Raw genomic sequence first — 11,892 nt, 5'->3', positions numbered from 1 at the left:
GGGGTCTTTTGTGGCTCATAAAAATTTTAGTATTGTTCTAGTTCTGTGAAAAATGTGGTGATATTTTGGGGTGCCTGGGTGGCTCAGCGGGTTAAAGCCTCTGCCTTCGGCTCAGGTCATGGTCCCAGGGTCTTGGGATCAAGCCCCATGTTGGGCTCTCTGCTCAGCAGGGAGCCTGCTTCCTCCTCTCTCTCTCTCTCTCTGCCTGCTTCTCTGCCTACTTGTGATTTCTGACTGTCAAATAAATAAATAAAAATCTAAAAAAAAATGTGGTGATATTTTGATAGAGATTGCATTAAATGTGTAGATTATTTTGGGTGGTATAGACATTTTTAACAGTATTTGTTCTTCCAATCCATGAACACAGAACACCTTTCCATTTCTTTGTGTTGTCTTCAATCTCTTTCATCAGTGTTTTATAGTTTCCAGATACAGGTCTTTCATCTCTTTGGTTCAGTTTATTCCTAGGTATCTTTTTATTTGGGGTGCAACTGTAGTGGGATTGTTTTCTTTTTCTTTTCTTTTCTTTTCTTTTATTTTTTATTAACATAGAATGTGTTATTTGCCCCAGGGGTACAGGTCTGTGAATCATCAGTCTTACACAATTCACAGCACTGCCCATAGCACATACTCTCCTCAATGTCCATTACCCAGCCACCCTATCCCTACCCCCTCACCCCCCAGCAATCCTCAGTTTGTTTCATGAGATTAAGAGTCTCTTATGGTTTGTCTCCCTCCAGATCCCATCTTGTTTCATTTTTTTCATTCCCTACTTCCCACAACCCCTCGCCCTGCCTCTCAAATTCCTCATATCAGAGATCATATGATAATGGTCTCTCTCTGATTGACTTATTTCGCTCAGCATAATACCCTCTAGGTCCATCCACATTGTTGCAAATGGCAAGATTTCATTTTTTGATAGCTGTATAATATTCCATTGTGTATATCTGTGTGTGTGTATATATATATACATATATATGGATATATGTATATATCCATATATATATATATATATATATATATATATATATATATATATGTATGTCACATCTTCTTTATCCATTCATCTGTTGATGGACATCTAGGCTCTTTCCATAGTTTGACTATTGTGGACATTGCTGCTAGAAACATTTGGGTACATGCGCCCCTTTGGATCACTACATTTGTATCTTTAGGGTAAATACCCAGTAGTGCAATTACTGGGTCATAGGGTAGCTCTATTTTCAACTTGTTGAGGAGCCTCCATACTGTTTTCCAGAGTGGCTGCACCAGCTTGCATTCAATGGGATTGTTTTCTTAATTTCTCTTTCTGCTGTTCCCTTATTGACATAGAAATGTAACAGATTTTTGTACATTGATACATTTTTTTTTATCCTATGACTTTCTTGAATTCATTTATCATTTCTAGCAGTTTTTTTGTTGAAGTCTTTGGGGTTTCTATATAGAGTATCATGTCATCTACAAAGAGTGAAAATTTTACTTCTTCTTTACTAATTTGGGTGTCTTTTATTTCTTTTTGTTGTCTGATTGCTGCAGTTAGGATTTCCAGTTCTATGTTGAATAAAAGTGGTGCAAGTGTGCATTCTTTTCTTGCTCCTGACCTTAGAGAAAAAAGTTTCAGTTTTTCATCATCGGATATGATATTATCTGTGGGCTTATCATATATGGCCTTTATTATGTTGAGCTGTATTCCTTTTATGCCCACTTTATTGAAAGTTTTTATCATGAATAGAAGTTTAATTTTATCAAATGTTTTTTGCCTCTGTTGAGATGACTGTATGATTTTCATATTTCATATTGTTAATGTGGTATATCATGATTGTGGATATTGAACCACTTTTGCATCCCTAGAATAAATCCCACCTGCTTATGGTGAGCAGGAGGCACTATTAGATGTTTATGGACAATAGTTCTTTGCTACTGCATCTGGATATAGTAGGGCAATTTGACAAAGTGTGTGAGGTCCTTTTTGGGTTAGATGTCCTGACTGATACTGAAATTCTTGGGCCTTTTCTCAAACAGTGGACTGATCACCTTCTTGGCCTCCTACTTCTTCACAACAGCAGGGGCTGGGGTCATCTTCCCCTTAGCCTTCTTTTCTTTCAGCATCTTGGATGGCTGGAGGAGAGAGCTTAAAATAAGTGTTAATAGGTTATTTATTTGTTACCATTTTGTTAGTTGGTTTCTGGTTATTCTTGTAATTCTTTGTTTCTTTCTTCTTTTGCTCTCTTCTCCTGTGATTTGTTGACTTTCTCTGGTGTTATACTTGGATTTATTTTTATTTTTTGTGCATCTCTTTTTAGTTTTTGTTTCGTGGTTACCATGAGGTTCATATATAACACCCATGTGTATAACAGTCTATTTTTTAAAAGATTTTATTTATTTATTTGATAGACAGAGATCACAAATAGGCAGAGAGGTTGGCAGAGAGAGAGAGGAGGAAGCAGGCTCCCTGCTGAGCAGAGGGCCCTATGCGGGGCTGGATCCTAGGACCCTGGGATCATGACCTGAGCCGAAGGCAGAGGCTTTAACCCACTGAGCCACCCAGGCGCCCCTATAACAGTCTATTTTAAGTTGATAGTCACTTAACTTTTTGTTTTAAGATTTTATTTGCTTATTTGAGAGAGAGAGGGAGGGAGAGAGAGAGCACACAAGCACAAGCAGGGGGAGCAGCAGGCAGAGGGAGAGGGAGAAACAGGCTCGCTGCTGAGCAAGGAACCTGATACAGGGCTCAATCCCAGGACCCTGGGATCATGACCTGAGCCGAAGCCAGACAGTTAATTGACTGAACCATCCAGGCGCCCCATCACTTAACTTTCTTTTTTTTTTTTCTTTTAATTATTTTATTTATTTATTTATCGGAGAGAGAGAGCACGCACAAGCAGGCGGGGTGGCAGGCAGGGGCAGAGAGAGAAGCAGGTTCCCTGCAGAGCAAAGAGCCCGATGCAGAACTCAATCCCAGGACCCTGGGATCATGGCCTGAGCTGAAGGCAGTGGCTTAACTGACTGAGCCACCTAGGCATCCCATCTTTCAACACATCCTAAAAGCACTACATTTTTCTTTGCCCTGCTCCACAAGATTTATGTATTTTGCATCATCTTATTATTTTTATTATCCCTTAATTAATTATTATATAGTTGATTTTACTACTTTTGTCTTTTAACTCTCATACTAGCTTGATAATGATTGATCTACTACCTTTACTATATGTTTGCTTTTACTGTTGACCTTTTCGTTTGTAATTTTCTTACTTATGGCCTTTCATTTTCCACTTAAGTCCTTTTGTAAGTCTGGTTTAGTGGTGATGAACACCTTTTATCTTTTCTTTGTCTCTGAAATTCTTTATTGATCTTTCAATTCTGAATGATACCCTTACTAGATAGAGTATTCTTCATTGTAAGTTCTTTCTTTTCAGCACTTTAAATATATTATGCCCTTCTCTTCTGGCCTGAAAAATTCCTAAAAACTCAGTTGATAGTCTCATGGTTATTTCTTTGTATGTTACTAGTTTCTTTTCTCTCACTGTTTTAAGATTCTCTCTTTGGGGTGTCTGGGTGAATCAGTTGGTTGAGCATTCAACTCTTGATTTTGGTTTTGGTCCTGATCTTGGGGTCGTAAGATAGAGCTCTGTGTCAGGCTCCACACTCAGTGTAAAGTCTGCTTGTCCCCCTTCCTTTGCTCCTCCCCCTCCCTTCTTTCTCTCTCTCTCAAATAAATAAATAAATAAATAAATAAATAAATAAATCTTTTAAAAAAATTCTCTCTTTATGTTTAATTTTTGACATTTTAATTACTGTGTCTTAGTAACTCTCTTTGGTTTCATCTTGTTGGGGTTCTCTGTGCTTCCTGGATCTGGATGTCTGTTTCCTTCCCCAGGTTAGAGAAGTTTTCAGCTATTATTTCTTCAGATAAGTTTCCATACTCTTTCTTTCTCTTTCCCTTCTGGGACATCTATAATGTGTACGTTGGTACACTTGATGTTTTGCTGGAGATTCCTTAACCTATCATCATTAAAAAAAAATAATAATAATTCTTTCTTCCTTTTGGATTCAACTTGGATGATTTTCAATACCCTGTCTTCCAGACCACTGATCCATTCTTCTGCATCATCTAATCTGCTGTTGATTCATGCTAGTGTATTTTTCATTTCAACTATTGTATTCTTCAACTTGATTGTTTTTTGTATTTTCTATCTCTTTGTTGAAGTTCTTACTGAGTTTTACTCTTCTCCCAAATTCACTGACCATTTTTATGACCGTCTCTTTGAATTCCTTATCTGGTGGATTGTTTATCTTCATTATTTAGTTCTTTTTATGAGGTTTTGTCTTGTTATTTCACTTGGGACATATTCCTCTGTCTTCTCATTTGGTCTGATTATCTTTTTTTAATGGATTAGTAGGTCAGCTTCCTCCCTGGGCTTGAAGGTAGTGGTATTATGTGTGGGCCTGTGGGGCCCAGAAGCACAGTTCCCTCTGGCCACCAGAACTAGATGCTCCTGGGGTAACCTGTTTGTGGACTTTGTGCACACTCATGTTATGCCTGGGAGGTAACTGCTGTGGGGCTTTTGGTAGAGGGTGGGCCTGGCCCCCAGCACTGCTACATGTATGCTGGTGGGTGGAGGTACCTCCCTTCCTCCCCAGGGTGGGTGTTGCTTTGGAGGAATGCTGGTCCCAATGGAGGCTGCCTATTTGGTGGAGCAGGGCAGGAACCGTTTTGGAGAGACACCTGTCTGGATTGGTGGATTGAGAGTGGTAAATCCACAGGGGAATACCAGGGTGGGATGAATGTTGCTAGCAATGTAGTTGGAGAGTGTCTGCCAACATTCGGCCAGCTAGGTTGAAAAGGGTCAAGAAAAATGGTGTCCAGCATCACTTTTATTCCCAGAGAACGTTCCTACAAATCTCTGCCCCTCTGGCATGCGCCTAAAATCAGTCAATAGATCTCCTACATTTATGGCCCAGTGCTTTTCAAACTGCTGACTCTGTTCTGGGCCTCAGAGTGAGTGAGATGGTGCCTGGGCCCTTTAAGAGCAGAGATTTAGTAATCCATAGCCCTCAGGCTCTCCTGGAGTTAAACACATTGATATTCAAAGCCCCTGGAGTTAAGCCCTGCCAATTTTCAAAGCTAGATCTTTCCAGGACAGATCTCCAAAGCGGGAGGTACCCAATTTGGAGCTTCAACCCCTCACTCCTGAGGAAAGTCCTCTGTGCCTGTGGTAGTCTGTATGTTTGTGGGTTGTTGCTGGCTACTGACAAAAGTGGGTTCCAACTTTTTTTTTTTTTTCCTTGAGTCTTGGGGTTAGTGAGACTGAATACGAACCCTCCAGGAGAGGAACCTGTTTCCTATAGCACTTTTGGATGCCTGGACATTAGTTCAGCTCTGTTGGTTTCCTTTTTTCTTTTCTTTTCTTTTTTTTTTTTTTAATTTTGTTTTTTAAGTAATCTCTACACCAAAATGTGGGGCTCGAATTTAATGATTCCAAGATAAAGAGTCACATGTTTTACCCAGTGCGCTGGACAGGTGCTCCAGCCCCGCTTTCTAATTATTATTTTTTTCTGTTGGCTTTCTAAGCCAGATGTTCTGGGGCTTTTCTCTCTGGATAGATCCTAGGGGCTGGACTACCTGATGTGAGGTCCCAAATTGGGTACCTCCTGTCCTGGAGATCTGCTCTGGGAAGAATGCTCATGTGCTTTTTCACTTCTAGAGAAGTGTCAATCTGGTGAGATCCTTCCCTATTGTATTGTTGCTCTGGGTGTGTGGTGTTTTATTTTTCTAAAATTGTTACTCTAAAATGGTTACTCTGCCTCTCCCACCTTTTACTTTAGTTAATATTCTATATTATAAAAGCATATATATGTTTTCCTCCTTTTAAATCCAGACTTCTCCTTTAATTGGCAAATTTAGTACACTTATATTTATTGTGTTTATGAAGATACTTTTTCTATGGTTTTTCTTTTGTACTTGTAGTTGTTCTGATTTTTCTATATTGATTGTTCTATCTTTCTTGGATGTTCTAACCTTATTCTTTTTAATTTGAATAATATTCTCTTCCTGTATGCTACTTGCCCAACAGAGGGAGGGTTAAAAACAACAACAACAACACTGAGTGGGTTAAGAAAAGCTAGAGTTCAGTTTGAGTTGTTAATAACCTGCTGTGTGGCCTGGGACAGGACAATTGACTTCCCTGAGCTTTATAATTCCCTGTAAAATCCTGGGTTTGAATCAGCAGTCTGCATGATTCTTTCTTTTTTTTAAAAGATTTTATTTATTTATTTGACAGAAACAGTGAGAGAGGGAACACAAGCAGGAGGAGTGGGAGAGGGAGAAGCAGGCTCCCTGCTGAGCAGGGAGCCTGATGCGGGACTCAATCCCAGGACCCTGGGATCATGACCTGAGCCAAAGGCAGACACTTGATGACTGAGCCACCCAGGTGCCCCTGCAAGATTCTTTCTAATTCATAGATTCTCTATGCCCAAACTTGGCTGGTCACTGGCTACTGGTGTGTGGAGATACTAGGGCAATTGAAATTTGAAGTTTACTCTTAGATGAAGGGTCTTTATTTTAACTTTTTGCCCAGTTTCATTGAGATAAGACTTGGATTCAAGATAGCCTTCCTTTCTTTACAGCACTGGGACGATTTCAGGCTAAAGTAGCATTATGGAAAGGAACCCAAGAAAAAAACAGAATGTTAGTAATATACTTTTCTTACATGTCTAGAATTGGTTGAGCCATAAACTTCATAATCAGAATCGGGAGAAAGAACTGCGTGTGTTGACACATATGTGAACAGTTATTCTGTGTCTTTAAAAAAAAGGCTTTATTCAGGTATAATCTGTGTACAATAAATTACATATTTAAACTAAACAATATGATGAGTTTTGACATAGGTATACACCTGTGGAACCATCATCACAATGACATTAATGAACATATCCATTATTCCCACAACTTTCCTCCTGATGCTTTGTAATTTCTACCTCTCTCCAATCCTGGGACTCACACAATCACAAGGCAAGTCTTCTTGACACACAATGCTAACACAACTAGATACCCACATGCTTAAGACCCCTAAAGACACACCCCTTCAACCCTTACGTCATGGATTCATAGTTCTAAACATAAAAACTACATAAAATGCTTAGAATAAACCAGGAGAAAATATTCATGATGCTGGGTAGGCAAAGATTCTTAGGACCTAACAAGTGAGAACCATAAAGGAAAAAAAAATGATAAATGGACTTCAACAAAATAAAAAACGACTTTTCAAAATAATCTAACAAAATAAAAAGCCACAACTTGGAAAAAATATCCAAACATATATCCAACAAAGTGCTTCTAACTGCAGTAAAGAACTCTTGTAACTCAGTGAGACAATTAAAAATGGGTAAGATTTGGGAGCCTGGGTTGTTCAATCGGTTAAGCATCTGCCTTTGGCTCAGGTCATGATCCCAGAGTCCTGGGATCAAGTCCCATATTGGGCTCCCTACTCAGTGGGGAGTCTGCTTCTCCTCTGCTTCTCCCCCTACTTGTTCTCTATGATAAATAAATAAATTCTTTAAAAAAATTAAAAAATGGGTAAGATTTGGTCAGTATTTACAAAAACATATATTAAAGATAATGAACTTCAGAAAAGATGCTCATTGTTATCAATAACTAAGGATATGCAAATTAAAACCATAGTAGATACACCACATACACAAGAATGGCTAAAATTAAAAAGACCAACACTTAGTGTTGACAAAGATGCAGGGCAAGTGGAACTCTCATATTGCCAGTGGGAATGTAAAAATGGAAACTTTGGGGAATTTTTTCCAGTTTCTTATAGAAATAAACATAGTTACCATACCAGCAAGAACTTCCACTCCTATTTAGCCCAAAGAAAATATATGTTGATGCAAAGGCTTGTATATAACTGCACAAGTGAATGGATAAATTGTGGTATATTCACCCAATGGAATATTTACTCAGCAGTAAAAAGGAATGAACTACTGATACAACATAGATTAATTTCAAAAAAATATGCTGAGAAAGCAGTCAGGTATTAGTACATATTATAGGTAAATCTATAAACAGAAAGTAGATTGTAACTCTAGAAAGCCTAGAGTAGGGAGGAATAGGGTATTGGGAGGTGAAAAAAGGGTGAATACCCTATGAGCCCACTTATCTTTAAAGTCTAGAAAAGATAGGGGCACCTGGGTGGCTCAGTGGGTTAAAGCCTCTGCCTTCTGCTCGGGTCATGGTCCCGGGGTCCTGGGATCGAGCCCCACATCGGGCTCTCTGCTCTGCCGGGAGCCTGCTTCCTCCTCTCTCTGCCTGCCTCTCTGCCTACTTGTGATCGCTGTCAAATAAATAAATAAATAAAAGATTTACTTAAAAAAAAAGTCTAGAAAAGATAAATTGAATCTACTATCATAAAGCATTTATCAGTTGCCATGGAATGAGGATGGGAGGGGACTAAGATGGGAGGCCAAGGGAACTGTTAAGAATGATGGAAGTATCTTGGGAGCGGTAGTTGTGGAGGTGTATAAATTTATCAAGCTTACTTAAGTATATAATTAACTATTATTTTACTTCAACTATACTTCAATAAGAGGATTTTAGAAAATAGGTCCCAGGGGCGCTCGGTGGTTCACTTCGTTAAGTGTCCAACTCTTGATCTCAGCTCAGGTCTTGATCTCATGGTTGTTGAATTCAAGCCCCATGCTGGGTTCCATGCTGGGCATGGAGACTACTTAAAAAAAAAAAGTCCAAAACCAAAAATAAACAAAAGCCAGTATCACAAATTTACTGAAATCACTTTTTGAAGTATTAAACTATTATCCTGAAAAAACCTGAAGAAATGTTCTAGAAATCTGAAACATATCAGGATTTTTAAATTTCAACTCTTAAAACAGGATATTTAAAAACAACAAAAACAAAACAAGCCAAATCCTACATAATATAGATTCATCTTTTTCAAGTTGAGAGCCTTGAGTTTTCCTTTTTTTTTTAAAGATTTTATTTATTTATTTATTGGACAGACAGAGATCACAAGTAGGCAGAGGCAGGCAAAGAGAGAGAGGAGGAAGCAGGCTCCCCGCAGATCAGAGAGCCCCATGCGGGGCTTGATCCCAGGACCCTGAGATCATGACTGGAGCCAAAGGCAGAGGCTTAACCCACTGAGCCACCCAGGCACCCTGAGTTTTCTAAATGGTGTAGTTAATGTTTCTCCCTGTCCCCCCCGGCCCCCCCAGAAATCAGGGGTAGCTGACTCCAAACTCTTGCTAGAGAAAAACGAGCAAATTAGGCTCTTCACTCCAAAAGAACATGACATCATGGTTTCCATAATTTTTCTATTTCCAGAAATTGTAAAGTTTACTTTTTAAAGCCTTGATTGGAGATGTGCATTTATTTACATCAACATCCAGTCAAATGCACTTCTGGGGTTCTTATTAATATCTGGGAAAAGCAACATTAAAAAGACCAGTTTTTTTAATGTAAAAGAGGTACAGTCCCGAGATGTTAGGTTTTCCCAAGTTTATTTTAGAAAAGAACCCAAAGCAAAGCTCTTTAAAAAACCCTCAAATCCCAGAAGCATTAGGAGTATCTTAAAATACGAAATACACAAAGCTTTTATAATAGGAAGTATCTGGCTGGCTGAGTTGGTAGAATGCGTGACTCTTTGTCATGGGGTTGTGAGCTCAAGCACCATGTTGGTGGTAGAGGTTACTTAAGAATAATCTGGAAATCTTAAAAAAAAAGTGATCAACAGACCTTAGATGCAGAAACATTAACAGTGTTTGCTCAATATACAATACCTTTAATGGAGGAACATGTCAAAAGAAGAGGCATCTTGCTTTCAACATTTGTAAGCACTGTGAATAGAATCCAGTATGAGCTCTTTCTTTCCCTCCCAGAATAAGTGAGTTTTGAATGAAGCACTTATGTGTATAGCCTTGAACTACTTTTGCTCTTCAGCGACTTATTTCCAGTTGCTTGCAGTACTTCTAAACTATATCTCAAATTTGCATTTCCACACCAGACTCATCATCTTTCCCCTTACTCACCATCTCACACTTTTTTTCATCCTAACTGCTGTTTACTGTTTTTTTTTTTTTCTTTTAAAGGTTTATCTCAAGAGAGAGAGCGAGAGAGATGGGTAGGGAGGGAGAGGGAGAGAGAATCTCAAGCAGACTCAGAGCTGAGTGAGGAGCCCATTGCAGGGCTTGATCTCATGATCCTGAACTAAAACCAAGAGTCTGACATTTAACCACTTAAATGACTGTGCCACCCAGGCATTCCAAGGGATTTTTTTTTTTTCTTAAACAGAAAGGCTATATACTTCCCGAGTCATATTGGTAGTCTTCATGTTTTCAACCATTCATATGTGCCTGGAATGAACAATCATTCAATTTGAAAATGATAAACTTTCCAAATTAATTCCCCACATATTAAGATCATCTTTTTTCCTTTTTTTTAAACAAATCTAACAGTCATTGTCTATTAAAAATAAGTAAATGAAGTTTTGGTTTAGAGGAAGCATGTATGAAGTTAACACTTCCAAAGGACCACAAAGTTCTGGCATCTCCTGTAGAGCATATCCAAGAGTTTGGAAGAACCCCTCTGTTGACATTCATTCCTGGTATAGGGTAACATGGCCTCATTTTGAGAAAAAGTTACGTTTTCTACATTTTAATAAACGTTAAGTCCTAAATTTCAGGAAGGTTTGTATGTATGAAGAACTTAATATGCTTTCTAATGATGGGAAGCAGAAGGTAGGGAAAAACTATAATTGTCTTACACAGGCAGACTAGATAAGGACACTCTACAATGAATTCACTCAGCAAGTATTTATTTACTGAATGCCTTCTCTGCGCCAACTACTGGGGACAGAGGTAAGACTGTGCCATGTTCTTGTTCTCAGAGTTTACATTCTACTATAGGTAATCTCAATTAAAAATTTAATCAGAGTGAAAATGTGGCAATACAATATATAAAATGAAATAATAAAAAGATACACATATTAAACAACTTAGAGATTTATTTGAAAAGTAGGAAATAAAAAGAATGATTTTAACATTTATTTAGAATATGAACAAATCTAGAAAAAGTTGAACTACAGGAAAGAAGGCAGAGAGTACCGAAGTTGGCTTAATGGCCATCAAATATAAACAAGCAAAACCCAAGTTTCTTTCATGCAAATGAGCATTAAAGAGAAGAGCACAGGAATGTTTATAGAACAGGCCACAACGAGTATTTTAAAAATTTACATAAGAAAATGTACATAAATGAAAAAATAAACTGGACAATTTACAAGAAATGTTTTATAGGTTACAATAGGCTATAAGTTAGTTTATTATGAATAAAATTTGTAACACATCATACATTTTTACATCACAGATTCAGTGTTAAAAGAATTCCAAGATGACAAAGCTTAAACTTGACAAGAACAATGCAATAGAATAAGGCAACTTAAACTGAAATGGCCTGTATAAATAAAATTAAAACATACAAACATCTAGATATGATTTGGTCAATAACTGGGCAGGATTAAGACAAATGCCATTCAACTTCAGTTAAAAAGTCGAAGTCTCAATGTAGGTTCAAATAAAAAGGAAAAGCATACAATGTATAAAAAAATATTAAAACCATCTTAACAGGACTTACATCCTAATTCCATTAATTGTATTTGGGACAAAGAAACTAAGATACTGATGTTAGGTGTATAAAGTTACCTTTTGTTTCTAAACTTTGCAAACTAAAAAGGGCATCTCAGAAAAAAATTATAAATTTAAAAATGGCTGATCTGCAATCACTACTAACTGTGCCAGGTATCATGTCCATGATTGAGAGATACAATGTAAAGCTAAAATAATCTCAAACTATCTGCATTACTTATGTATACTTTACAA

The sequence above is a fragment of the Martes martes genome (assembly GCF_963455335.1).
Source record: "Martes martes genome assembly, chromosome: 5".
In the NCBI taxonomy this organism is placed as follows: Eukaryota; Metazoa; Chordata; class Mammalia; order Carnivora; family Mustelidae; genus Martes; species Martes martes.
This window is presented reverse-complemented; position numbering follows the sequence as displayed.